This window comes from Ovis aries, chromosome 13 (assembly GCF_016772045.2).
Source record: "Ovis aries strain OAR_USU_Benz2616 breed Rambouillet chromosome 13, ARS-UI_Ramb_v3.0, whole genome shotgun sequence".
NCBI lineage: Eukaryota > Metazoa > Chordata > Mammalia > Artiodactyla > Bovidae > Ovis > Ovis aries.
In genome coordinates, this window is record NC_056066.1 from 38,980,238 (window position 1) to 38,993,118 (window position 12,881).

At 43.6% G+C, this 12,881-nt stretch overlaps 1 protein-coding gene across 21 annotated transcripts in view; it reads left to right on the top strand.

Annotated features, from left to right (window-relative positions):
- Positions 1–12,881, top strand: part of RIN2 (Ras and Rab interactor 2) — a 205,114-nt gene that overhangs the window by 50,472 nt on the left and 141,761 nt on the right. For 2 of the 21 annotated variants that reach the window (XM_042229612.1, XM_060397499.1), the window contains exon 4: positions 5,117–5,338. The exons of the other annotated variants lie outside the window; for them this stretch is intronic. The gene's annotated coding sequence lies outside the window, so the exon portion shown is untranslated. The remainder of the gene's footprint in view (positions 1–5,116; positions 5,339–12,881) is intronic. 21 annotated transcript variants of the gene reach the window in all.

The window sequence follows — 12,881 nt, forward strand, 5'->3', positions numbered from 1 at the left end:
CAGTATTCTTGCCTGGAGAATCCCCATGAACAGAGGTGCCTGGAGGGCTACAGTCTATGGAGTCACAAAGAGTCAGACACGACTGAGCAGCTAAGCACACATCATGGGTATTAAACACTCCAGGGGACAGGAGTTGAGTAGGTGTGTTTGTCTTTTGTTCTGCTGCTGGTCAACCTTCTCTTGTTTCAAAAAAGAACCTTTAAAAAATTATTTGATGATTTTCTTTAGCTCTGTTTGCAAGACACCCTTTGTTGGAGTTTAGGTTTATAGACGTTACTCACTTACATCTGTCTCTGCCTCACTTAGAACCTTTCCTCATAGCTTGTCCCTTCTAGCTCTGAGTTCACCTCAGAGTTGTCTATGCCATCACATCAGCTTGCTGTGATTCTTCTACGTCTCTGCTAATTATTTAGTTGTGTTTGTGGTGTCAGACCCCATTTTCAAGAATGGCTCACCTTAATTGAGGAAGAGGACTTCTTTTTTTAAGATGTCAGCTCAGTTCAGTTCAGTTCAGTTCAGTTGCTCAGTCATGTCCGACTCTTTGCGACCCCATGAATCGCAGCACGCCAGGCCTCCCTGTCCATCACCAACTCCCGGGGTTCACTCAGACTCACATCCATCAAGTCAGTGATGCCATCCAGCCATCTCATCCTCTGTCGTCCCCTTCTCCTCCTGCCCCCAATCCTTCCCAGCATCAGAGTCTTTTCCAATGAGTCAACTTTTCGCATAAGGTGGCCAAAGTACTGGAGTTTCAGCTTTGGCATCATTCCTTCCAAAGAAATCCCAGGACTGATCCCCTTCAGAATGGACTGGTTGGATCTCCTTGCAGTCCAACGGACTCTCAAGAGTCTTCTCCAACAACCACAGTTCAAATGCATCAATTCTTCGGTGCTCGGCCTTCTTCACAGTCCAACTCTCACATCCATACATGACTACTGGAAAAACCATAGCCTTGACTAGACGGACCTTAGTCGGCAAAGTAATGTCTCTGCTTTTGAATATGCTATCTAGGTTGCTCATAACTTTTCTTCCAAGGAGTAAGCGTCTTTTAATTTCATGGCTGCAGTCACCATCTGCAGTGATTTTGGAGCCCCCAAAAATAAAGTCTGACACTGTTTCCACTGTTTCCCGATCTATTTCCCATGAAGTGATGGGACCGGATGCCATGATCTTCCTTTTCTGAATGTTGAGCTTTAAGCCAACTTTTTCACTCTCCACTTTCACTTTCATCAAGAGGCTTTTAGTTCCTCTTCACTTTCTGCCATAAGGGTGGTGTCATCTGCATATCTGAGGTTATTGATATTTCTCCCAGCAATCTTGATTTCAGCTTGTGTTTCTTCCAGTCCAGCGTTTCTCATGATGTACTCTGCATATAAGTTAAATAAGCAGGGTGACAATATACAGCCTTGACATACTCCTTTTCCTATTTGGAACCAGTCTGTTATTCCATGTCCAGTTCTAACTGTTGCTTCCTGACCTGCATACAGATTTCTCAAGAGGCAGGTCAGGTGGTCTAGTATTCCCATCTCTTTTAGAATTTTCCACACAGATGTCAACTCACCTTTTAGCAATTTGAGATCTCTGCTCATGAACTACAGATTCTCAGCTGGACTAGGTTTCCCATTCCCGGCTGCCGTGAGCACAAAGATGATGTGAACGTCTTCCCTCAATACCCATCACTTCCACTTCTCGCATAACTTCCTCCTCGTTAATTGGAAATAAGTCAAGACTAGCAGCCTCTCCCACTGCTTTCTCAACCTTCTGAGGCCTGGATCTGCAGGGAGTTAGCCCAAGGGTGTGTCATGCACAGTTTCGATCATAGTGACACTATGAGAATGTGTGGGCACGGTTGAATACCCACCATCTATGTCTTCGATGTTTCTTCCTGATTTCTGTAGCAGCACTACTCACTCATTTCCCGTGTTTGGCAGTGGCTGTGGTGTCCTGCTGTTACTGTATCACTTTTCTCTGTTCATCCCCATTTTTTTCCCCACATGAGAACTGGGGTAGACACGCATATAGAGTTATTTGTTATTGACTTACGGCGCCAGCTTACTCACTCTCCAAACCAACCAAACAAAAACCTACTCCTTATGCACAGACCATGGTGCACAGCATCTCTCTTTGTCGAAATCTAACCAGAGCCTGATTCCTGTGGTCCCCCTGCCTTCCGTGAGCTTTTGCTGAGTTGTTATATCCTCCATGGCCCCAGACCCAGTTTTGCGTTTCGCTAATTCTACAGTGTTGGCAACTAGACTGGCCCAACCAGCTGCATTACCTCAGGCTCCCTTTGCTAACTGGGTCTGTGCTGGGTTTGGCCAGTGTGAGCACTGACGGGTATTAGAGTGGAAGGAAGAGAAAAACCAAGGCAATTGGTCAACCTTGGTGATTAGTGATTTAGATTTGTGCCTCTGCAAAATTTCAGATTACCTGGGTTTGTTGTTCAGTCCCTTAGTCATGTCAGACTCTTTGTGATCCCATAGACTGTAGCAGACCAGGCTTCCCTGTCCTTCATTATCTCCTGGAGTTTGCTCAGACTTAATGTCTGTTCAGTTAGTGAGGCCATCCAACCATCTCATTCTCTGCTGTCCCTTCTCCTGCTGCCTTCAGTCTTTCCCAGCATCAGGATCTTTTCCAATGAGTCAGCTGTTCGCATCAGATGGCCAAAGTATTGGAGCTTCAGCTTCAGCATTAGTTCTTCCAATGCAGAATAGTTACACCTGCAAATGGGAGGTCCATGAATGCCAAGGGTTGTTGAAATTACCCATCAGAGGTTGAGAAGCAGCACTGGAGGGAGGGTTAGGAAGAGCACATAGGCAGACAACATCATGCCCGACACGCTAGGAAGAAGGAAGAGTAGGTAAACAGGTCTGATGGGGATTGGTTGGATAGGACTGCAGAACAAAAGGCATGCTAGACAAGGTGGAACAAAGTAGACTGGGTCCAAAAGAGGTCAGAGTTCTCTTTCCACATTGTGGGCATCAGGAAATGTGGCAGTCAGGTTTTTAGATGCATACACTGAATCACCCCAGCTGGTTGATGCAGGAAGCCGTGTTGAGGAGCAGAGTTCTCGGAAACCTAGGATGGATTCGGAAGTGGGTTGGGCTTCCCAGGTGACTCCCTGAAGGACACATCAGAATCAGCCCGCCAAGGGTCAGGAAGCTGGTGAGTCAGGGGACCCTTCCCCGACTGACACTCAAGCCACACCTGCTCTGCCCCCTTCTGGATCCTGCCTCTTTCTCCGCATCCCTCCATTCCCAGCAACGCCTCGCAGGAGCCCGTCTGCTTGGCAGAACCCAAGTCACACGACTGTGGCCCAGCAGCACGGAAGCCAGGAAATAAGGGTTTGAATGTTTAATTTTTTTCATTCTCTGTTGGAAAAACTGCCTTTATTCTGTAAGATGTTATTGATGCAAGGAGTATGGTTAGAGTTCTGGGGCATCCGTGGAGGACAGGTGTCCACTTCAGGAGGGGACTTATTTTTTAAAGGATGGAGTGTAGTGAGATGTCAGTCTCTTTAAGCTGCCGCATCTAAACGCCAGGGACTGGGTGGGCAACAAACAACAGGAATTTACTGCTCACAACTGTAGAGGCTGGCAGTCTCGGATCAGGGCAGCATGGACGGATGAGGGTCTTCCTGGTTGCAGATTTCTGTCCTGTCCTCATGTGGTGGGAGGGACTAGAGGGCCCCATGAGGCCTCTTTGCGAAGGGTACTAATTCCACTCATGGGGTCTCTGCTTTTACGACCTGATCACCTCCCAAAGACTCCACCTCCTAACTCTACCACCTTGGGCATTAAATTTTCAGCATGAGTCTTGAGACAGACATTCAGAAATTGGAGCCTTTGGAACAAGTTCAGGCATGTGGGGAGCTGTGTGTTAAGTGACTGCTACTATTATTATTAATTATCAACTTTCAGGCATGGTGTTTGTACAGTAAAACCAATAAACACATTTTAAAATGTATGCCCTGGATGATATGACCTAAAATGTTGTCATTTAACTTTCTTTATGTATTTGCTTTATCTACTGTAACATCTGCAGGATAAAGCTCTTATATTTCTTTATCCTCCCTGGAACATCTTCTGTATATACAAGCGCACAGTACATGTTCAATAAATGTTTGCTGAATAAATAACGAATTCAAAACATCAGAGAAATTATACTGATATGATCTTCAGTACCAGATGGGCTTGACCTTATCTTTGAAATAAATTCATAAAAGGTTCCCAGTCTGCCCTTCCTAGGAAGGTTATGCATGCTTATTTTTCCACTATTTCATAATTTAAAATCAAACAAAGTTGAAAGAATTTTTCAGTGAACCCCCATATACACACTGCCTAGATTCTATCATTCTATCTTGGTTGCTCAGTTGTAGCCCACCAGGATCCTCTGTCCGTGGGATTTTCCAACCCACAAGAATACTAGAGCAGTTTGCTATCTCCTCCTCCAGGCGATCTTCCCAACCCAGGGACTGAACCTGTGTCTATTGCGTCTTCTTCACTGGCAGAAGGTTCTTTAGCACTACACCATCTGAGAAGCCCAGATTCTACCATGAATGTTCTACAATACTTATTTTATCACATATTTATCCTTCTCTCCAACTTGTTTTGATCCATTTCATCCTTACACTTGTGCGGCCATAAGAAGGTGGCTTGCAGATTTCCAGCTAAAAGGGACATGATTGACCGCAGCGCCAACCACTGCGCTCTGTAAGCTGTCACCAAGTCTCCCAGCCAGTGACTGACCCAGCAGGAATACTGAGTCAGGCCCATTGCTGAGAGACAAGGAACCCTTGGTGATAGTCATCACTGCTTCCATCAGCCCTTGGGGCCTCTCCAGCCTTCCTCGGACTGCACAGCATCCTAGGGTATACCTCTCCCCTCCCTTCCATCCCTCTCTGCTTCACCAGATGGGACCTGCATCCAGGCTGGATGACCCTCCCCACCTCCTGCTTCCTCCTCCTCTCCCCCACAGCGGGAAGCTCCCTCTAAGGCACTCCCTCCCCCTCTAAGACAGTCTGCACAGTGGATCCTGTGTGCACATCTTCATCTCAGAGGACCTGGACTAACGTCTCTGTCCTGTGAGCAGAACTGTTTTTATCTTCGTTTTACAGATGAGGAAACCGAGGGTTGTAACTTGCAAAGGTCACAGAGCTGAGCTGGAATTCTGACCGGTGTCTCTGGCAACATCTTATTTCTAAGAAGATGATGCTCCTGGTTGGGTCTTGAATGTTATAAGTTGGAAAGGCAGCATCTAGGGGTTATAACTGATGATGACGACAACTCAGTGGTGCAGGCACTCTTCACGCAGTTTAATTCACACAGCAACCTTGGAGGTAGGTATTACTTCCACCCACATCCCACACCTGCTAAAAGGCAGAACTGGCTCCTCCCCTGTGGCTCTCCTTTGGGGTCTTACACTTGACCTGCTGTGCTGCCACACTGCTATAGAGAGCTCTGGTATTTAGGACCTGCCCCTTGGCTTCCCTGGTGGCTCAGACGGTAAAGCATCCTCCTGCAATGTGGGAGACCCGGGTTCGATTCCTGGATTGGGAAGGTCCCCTGGAGAAGGAAATGGCAATCCACTCCAGCACTCTTCCCGGAAAATCCCATGGACAGAGGAGCCTGATAGGCTACAGCCCATGGGGTCGCAAAGAGTCGGACACGACTGAGCGATTTCACTTTCACTTTCCTTGAAGACAGAAGGCACGGAGAAGAGCAGTGCTGGAGGGGATGTGTGGTTGGTTTGGGTGGGGCCAGATCTTATGGAAAGATCTCAGTGTAGTGTATCATGTTTGAGGGCACGGCTGGGCTTTCCTGGGAGTCCTGCTTAACTGAGGTAAGAAACCTGGTGCCTAGGGCCCCGGGGATGTGGGGAAAGGCAGGTGGGCAGCAGAGGCATGACTGGGGATTGATCAGGACCCTCCTGATAATAAGCTGCCTGGGCTGCTCAGAGTGCTGTGGATGGTCAAGCTTGGTTGTGCATCAGCCGTGTCCTGCATTTTCTGCATTCTGATGTGTTAACATCTGGGGTCCTGCTGACTCTGAATTGAGTAACTTCCCAGAAACAGTAAACCACTCACCCAGTGAGAGCATCTTTGAAATGCAGACTGACCCATCCAGAGCCCACAATCCCACCACCTCCTCTATGGGCCTCTCCCACTCTGGACCACTGTTCTCCCAGCCCTGACCACCCCAGGGCCAGGAAGTAGATGGACCACCAGGGACAGCCGCTATTCCCAGAGCCCACTGAAATTACTCAAGGTAGCCAATTCTCAGCCTGCCTACCCTCCTCACCCTTATCTCCCCATGGAAACCACAGGAAAGACTCTAGAAACAGTGGTTTCCTGTCTCCCTCTACCTCCTGACTGGCCTGGTGCCTGGACCACCATGTGGTCCCCACAGTGATGGAAGCCGAGGGCAACCTTTGCCAACCACTGGTCACTTCCTGAGCACCGTGCCAGGAACCTGCAGGCCTGGGTTGGGTTGTATGGCTGTCCGGGGTGACAGACACGCTCCCTCACCCTGCACACCCAGAGGGAGATCTGAGCTCTGCACCAAGCGTGTTCAGGACAGACCATGGGTTGAAACATGGCCACTCCCTATTCCTGTGATGTCATCCCATGATGCCATCATTCTGCGCATTCCCACTCCATCCTGTGCTCTACTGGGCAAAGTGGATTAAAGAATGAATGCGAACGCCTTCCCAGCCACATGGATGGAACTTGAGGGTATTGTGCTGAGTAAAATAAGTCAGAGGGAGAAAGACAAGTGCTATCTGTCTCAGATAGAGAAATTAAAACAAAAACCGAGCTCAGAAGCCACCTTTGGGTGGTTCCCAGAGGCTGGAGGTGGGGTGTGGGGTGTGGGAAGTGGATGAAGGGAGTCAAAAGGTACGAACGTCCAGTTATAAAATAAGCTCTGGGATGTTGTACTGCACAGTGACTATAGTTAATACTGTACTGCAGGTTTGAAAGATGCTAAGAGAGTAAGTCTTAAAAGGTCTCATCACAAGAAAAGAATTCTGTTACTATGTATGGTGGTGGCTGTTAACTAGACTCATTGTGGTCACTTTGCAATATAAGTGAATAGTGAATCCTTGAGTGTTAGTTGCTCAGTCGTGTCCGACTCTTTGCGACCCCATGGACTATAGCCCGCCAGGCTCCTCTGTCCATGGAATTCTCCAGGCCAGAATACTGGAGTGGGTTGCCATGCCCTCCTCCAGGGGATCTTCCTAACCCAGGGATCGAACTCAGGTCTTCCACACTGCAGGCAGATTCTTTACCATCTGAGCCACTAAAACTATCATCGTATGTCAATTAGACCTAATTTAAAAATCACAATAAATTCAACCATAGGTATTAAAAAAAAGAATAAATGTAGTTAATGCCTCACCATGATACTGCTGAACATAATAGATTTCCTCTCCTCCTTCCCCATTTCTTCCAGATAAATTCTAGTTTCAGTTAAAGAAAATTAGAGTGAATTTGTAACTGACAGTTTCTTTATAATATCACACCAAAGCTAGCAGGATTTATCCTCAACACTCAAATCAGCAAATTAAAAATTATACTATGAAGAGATTTATAATTCCCAGCTTGTTCTTTGGAAAAACAGCTGATTCAGTTCAGCCTCATTCCTAAGGGTTGTGTTGGTATTTCAATTGGAATTACATTAAATCTTTATTAAATTAAGGAATATTGTCATCTGGAGTATTTCTGGACTGCCAACGAGGAGACTGTGATATCTCTCCCCATTATTTAGATGTTTCTTCATTTTTCCATTAAGGTTACCTAATTTCAAATGGTTCTTATATTTATTGAATTACATGATTCATTTAATTTTTATAGCTATTATGATCAAACAAGATAGTGAGTTTCTCTTCTGTTACTAAAATTGACACTGCAGTTGATTTTTCATTTATAGGTAAGATCCTATTTTTCATTTATAGGTAATTTTCCTGAACCCTGTCCCTCAAAAAAATTTTTTTGTTGATTTCTGTGCAACTTTAAGGCAATGCTAAAGAAAGCTCAAACTATCGCACAGTTGCACTCATCTCACATGCTAGTAAAGTAATGCTTAAAATTCTCCAAGCGAGGCTTCAGCAATACATGAACCATGAACTTCCAGATGTTCAAGCTGGTTTTAGAAAAGACAGAGGAACCAGAGATCAAATTGCCAACATCCGCTGGATCATGGAAAAACCAAGAGAGTTCCAGAAAAACATCTATTTCTGCTTTATTGACTATGCCAAAGCCTTTGACTGTGTGGATCACAATAAACTGTGGAAAATTCCTCAAGAGATGGGAATACCAGACCACCTGACCTGCCTCTTGAGAAACCTGTATGCAGGTCAGGAAGCAACAGTTAGAACTGGACATGGAACAACAGACTGGTTCCAAATAGGAAAAGGAGTGCATCAAGGCTGTATATTGTCACCCTGCTTATTTAACTTATATGCAGAATACATCATGAGAAACGCTGGACTGGAGGAAGCACAAGCTGGAATCAAGATTGCTGTGAGAAATATCAATAACCTCAGATATGCAGATGACACCACCCTTACGGCAGAAAGTGAAGAAGAACTAAAGAGGCTCTTGATGAAAGTTAAATAGAGTGAAAAAGTTGGCTTAAAGCTCAACATTCAGAAAACGAAGATCATGGCATCTGGTCCCATCACTTCATGGCAAATAGATGGGGAAACAGTGGAAACAGTAGCAGACTTTATTTTTTTAGTCTTCAAAATCACTGCAGATGGTGACTGCAGCCATGGAATTAAAAGACACTTGCTCCTTGGAAGAAAAGTTATGACCAACCTAGACAGCATATTAAAAAGCAGAGACATTACTTTGCCAACAAAGATCTGTCTAGTCAAAGCTATGGCTTTTCCAGTAGTCATGTGTGGATGTGAGAGCTGGACTATAAAGAAAGCTGCTGCTGCGGCTGCTGCTGCTGTTGCTAAGTCGCTTCAGTCGTGTCCGACTCTTCGCGACCCCATAGACAGCAGCCCACCAGGCTCCCCCATCCCTGGGATTCTCTAGGCAAGAACACTGGAGTGGGTTGCCATTTCCTTCTCCAGTGCATGAAAGTGAAAAGTCAAAGTGAAATCGCTCAGTCATGTCCAACTCTTCGCGACCCCATGGACTGCGGCCTACCAGGCTCCTCCGTCCATGGGATTCTCCAGGCAAGAGTACTAGACTCAGCACCGAAGAATTGATGCTTTTGAACTGTGGTGTTAGAGGAGACTCTTCAGAGTCCCTTGGACTGCAAGGAGATCCAGCCAGTCTATCCTATAGGAGACCAGTCCTTGGTGTTCATTGGTAGGATTGTTGTTGAAGCTGAAACTCCAATACTTTGGCCACCTGATGCGAAGATCTGATTCATTCGAAAAGACCCTGATGCTGGGAAAGATTGAGGGCAGGAGGAGAAGGGGTCGACAGAGGAGGAGATGGTTGGATGGCATCACCGACTTAATGGACATGGGTTTGGATGGACTCTGGGAGTTGGTGATGGACAGGGAGGCCTGGCGTGCTGTGGTTCATGGTGTCATAAACAGTCAGACACAACTGAGTGACTGAACTGAAGTGAACTGAACTGAACTGAAGGTATATAAATCATATCAGTATAAAAAGAAAAACACCAGTATAAAAACAGACTCATAATTGTGGAAGGAATAGATACTCATTTTAGAGGAACTGTTCTTGCCTGGAGAATCCCAGGGATGGGGGAGCCTGGTGGGCTGCCGTCTATGGGGTCGCAGAGCCAGACACGACTGAAGCAACTTAGCAGCAGCAGCAGCAGAGGGTTTCAAGACAGGGTCGTCATGGCTGTCTCGCCGTTGTTATTACTGTCACTTATCACCTGTCATGTACAGGTATTTCCCTTAAAGCCTTATTTGTGCCCATTTTATGGATATGGAAACTGAGCCTCAGAGAGGTGAAGTGACACAGAACAGAGAACACACACACATATTCACACCACAAGTCACAGTGCTGGGTTTTAATCTAGCTCTGGCTGAGTCGAAAGCCTTTACACTTAATAGCAGAAAAGGAGATAATTGGGAATGAATTTAACTCAATAAACATGGGGAATTGTTCAAAGAAAATGAAAACACCTCAAGGGGAAATAAAGGCTCTGAGGAATCAACACCTTTGAGCTTTGTCTCCTTCATAATTTGGGTTGATTTCTCAAGGGAGAAATGGCCTTTAATTGTCAGTTTTATTTGCATTTTTATTCCTAAGAAGTTTCAACATTTTCTCATTAAACACATATCTTTTCTATCCTGTTTTCTCATGGGTTTTTATTTTTCCATTCATAACTTCTGCTAATTTCACCATTGGGAAATTTAAGTAGGTTTTTTTTTTTAACTGACTTATTTGAATTAATTAAGTATTTATATTATTTCTTGTCAAATCCCTAGCAAACATTAAACCACCCTTTTGCTTTGCCTTTTAATTGTGATTATGATGTGGTTAATATACAGATACTTTGATTACCTTTAAATATAATTAAGTTTATCAGTCTTTTCCTTTTTGATTCTTTTTTATTTTTTTTGGATTGGGGTTCATGCTGAAAATGACCTTTCCCATCCAGAGATGAAATAGATGAATGCCTGTTCTTTCATCTAGTCTTATTACTCTTTTTTTTTTTTTTTCAATTCTGTAATGCACCTGAAATGCATTTTGAGTTGAGGGACAAGAAAAAGAAAGTACTTTACTTAGCTGGGTAACACAGTCACTTCATAATAATCAGGTCTTTTTCTTTTTTTTTTTTTTCTTTTTTATTCAAAAGATCTTCAGAGATTTTTAGCTTGAAAATAAAAGCACATCTTTTCTCATTTAAGAGGCTATTTTGTTGTTTCAACATGAAGTTACTTTAGTTGTTACCTCTAACTTATTTTTAAACAGATTCTGTGCCGTCAGTCTAAGACAGGTCTTCTCATACGACACAGGGTTAGTCATTGTAAGATAAGCTGGTATTTGCTCTGTGTCTTGAGGAGCAAAGGTCTTCTCTGGACAAACAGACTAGACGCTGTGGTTAACTAACTCCTTTAATCAACTAAATTTAATAGTGTCCCTAACTTTAATAAGACCATTACTTTTTTTTTTACTTAAAAAAATTGAGATATGATTCATATGCCTGAAAATTCACCCTTTCAAAGCATATGTGGTCTTCAGTATATACAGTGTTGCACCCATGACCCACCATCTAATTTCAGAACATTTCTGTCACCCCAGAAAGAAAACAGCAGTCACCCCAACTCCTTCCTCCCAGCCACTAGCAATCTCTCCTATGTTTTGGAAGAGTTTGTGAAGTATTGGTTAATTTTTTAACAACGGGGGAGATTCACGAGTGAAGTCATCTAGTTGTGGACTCCTCGTGTTAGGAATTTTAGGGCAGTGTTTTAAAACTAATTCTGCCTTTTCATTATAGATCTACTCAGATTTCCTATTTCTTTTTGAGTCAGTTTCAGTAGTTTGTGTCTTTCTAGGAATTTGTCCTTTCATCTAAGTTATTTAATTTGTTGATATATAGTTGTTTGTAGTATTCTCTATATATCAACAATAAGTTTGTTGATATAAATTCTCATAGTTCTTTTTATTCTTTATGTAAAGTGGGTAGTCATGTCTTCTCTTTCATTCCTGATGTTAGTAATTTGAGTCTTTTCTTTTTATAAGTCAGTCTAACTAAAGTTTTATCAATTTTATGTTTTCAAAGAAACAACTTCCTCAATTTTCTCTTCTTTAATTTATTTATTTCCCCTGTGATCTTTATTATTTCCTTTCTTCTGCTTGATTTAGGTTTAGTTTGCTGTTTTTAAAATTTCTTATGGTGAAAGGTTAGGCTTTTGATTTGAAACCTCATGTATTTTAAATATAACCATTTTACAAATACAGATTTCCCTCTAAGCACTGCCTTAGCCGCATCCCATAAATTTTGGCATGTTGTGTTTTTGTTTTCATTCATCTCAAACTATTTTCTAATTTCCTTTATAATTTCTTCTTTGATTAACTGGTTACTTGAGTATATTGGTTAATTTCCACATATATAGAGTTTCCTAATTCTCTCTCATCTGATTTCTGATTTCATCTGTTGTGGTGATTTTAATCCTTTTGAATGTGTTGAGACTTGTTCTATGACCCAAGCTGTGCTCTTTCTCAGAAAATAGTCACGTGCGTTTAAGAAGAACGCATTCCGCGGCTGTTGGGTGGGGTGTTCTACGGTGTCTGTCCGGTCTTGCTGGTCCCTAGTGTCAGTCAGTCTTCGGTCTCCTTGTTCATCTTCTAATCCTTCTGTTCGTTACTGAAAGCGAGCATTGAAATCTGCAACTGGTTTTGTTGCATTTCTGTTTCTCCCTTTAATTCTGTCGGCTTTTGTGACATGTATTTGGAGGCTCTGTTGTTAGATGGATTGGTCCTATGATCATGATAAATGTTCTTTGTCTAGTAACTTGTCTTAAAGTCCACTTTGTCTGACTTTGAGGTAGCCCTACCAGCTCTCTTTTGGATACTATTTGCATAACCTTTTCCATTCTTTTATTTTCAATCTGTGTGTCCTTGAAGAGAAAATGAATCTCTTATAGATAGTGTATCTCCAGAGAAACAGAACCAGTAAGACATAGACATAAATATAGATCTAGACATACGAAGAGATTTATTGTAGGAACTGACTTACGTGATTTTGGAGACCAGGGAGTCTCCCAATCTGCAGTCTAAGCTGGGGAACCAGGAAAGAAAGGGGTTCAGTTCAGTCCAAATCCAAAACTCAGAGAATCTGGGGAGTTGGTGATATTAAGTCCACATCCAAAGACCCTATAATCAGGAGGTTGTGGGGAGTGGGGGTGGAAGTACTTTTGTGAGTCTGAAGTCCCAGGAACCA